This window comes from Lissotriton vulgaris, chromosome 8 (genome assembly GCF_964263255.1).
Source record: "Lissotriton vulgaris chromosome 8, aLisVul1.2, whole genome shotgun sequence".
NCBI lineage: Eukaryota > Metazoa > Chordata > Amphibia > Caudata > Salamandridae > Lissotriton > Lissotriton vulgaris.
Window position 1 is genome coordinate 994,159,040 of NC_141696.1, and position 1,538 is coordinate 994,160,577.

Genomic DNA, 1,538 nt, shown 5'->3' on the forward strand with positions numbered 1-1,538 from the left:
AGGACTTTCATTGCCATACCTTGGTTCCTGCTACTGGAGTAGCAAAAGAAGGCGTTTCTCCATTTGGACTTGGGTGCAGGCTCCTGACACTCGGACGTGGCCGCAGAGGAGGTGCGAGGCGCGGCGAGCGGGACTGCGAGGACCAGCATTCCTGAAACATCCGCAGCTGGATCCTCTTCCCGCCTGAGCCGCGCCCCCTCCCAGTGCCACGCCTTCTTACCAACCAAAAGTGGGCCTGCTAACGCGCATCGCGGAGCTCGGGGCGAAGACCGAGCAAAGAGCAGGCCGTTTGAGTACGGGAGAGTCCGGTTCGGACTATAAACCTTGGCCCCACTCCCATTTTTTCTGCCTCACTTCACCCAGCGGTGCACGCAGCACCTAAAGTGCGATGTCTACACGCGAGCACAGACCCCGGGCAGCTAAGGGGAAACTGCAAAATGGAACACTTGATGACTTCATCACCAGAACCAATATTGCAATAGACAAAGAGATCAACAAGATGCAGCATAGGGTCTCCATTGAGCTAGATGCTGCCAGAAGGCTCTCCCAGGAGTTGGCCAATGCCAAGAAATCCTCTCTGGGTCACTTTGCTTTTGCCAAAACACCGGATCGTACAGGGGGTCTAGCACCAAATTTAACACAGGCACTTATCCATCATCAACCAGTCTCGTCTCCCGCAGTTCTCCTATTGGAGGCCGAAGCTCAACAGGAAGCCCCGACATCACCACCCAGGGTGGGAGGGCCAGATGGGCCATCCACGGGTACCCTACCAAACACAGATCTTAAGAGCAGGTGCCCGAGTACCCCCCCCCCCCCCTTTCACTAAAGGGCCCCAATCAAAAACGGAAGCGGAATACCACCACCGCCTATTCTAGGAAGAAGGCTAAGGTTGCAAAGGCCCAGCTGCCTTCCCAAGCAATAGCCCAGCCTTCCCACACATCCGCTCCCAAGGTAAATGGCTTTCCCCAGCCCAAGATCCTAGTCCAGTGGGGATGGTGGACGAACATAAGAATCTTGTAATTGATAATGAAAATGGTGGGGTGCCACTTTGCATGATTGAAGGAAAGCATGTTGAATTCCTGACAATTGTGTGGGAAACGTTAAAAAAACTGCTGACCCCTCTAGAAGTCAGACTTTCCCGTATAGAAACTCAGCTCCTCGAGACGGAAAAAAGCATCCTAAACCTCGCCTCCCTGACCATCCCTGCTAACAAACCATCTATCCAACCATCAGCGATCAATACTCTTCCAGTAGTGACTGCCACCCAGCCAGCAACGACAGTAACCAAACCTGTTCCAAAGCCTCGCCACAAGGTTCCTGCAACCCCCAATGGAAATAGGGCAGCGGGAAGGACAAATGAGGTGCCGCTTCCACCTGTATCAGCTCCGGAAGCACCGGCTGCCCCCCGGAACAAAGATCATGATACACATGCCCACAGACACAAATACTCGAAAAACCATCAAAGGGGTTATGTTGATCTTCCCCCAGAGGTTAGACCATACGTAGTAGTGCTCACAGGGGTGCCTGAAATTCAGTAC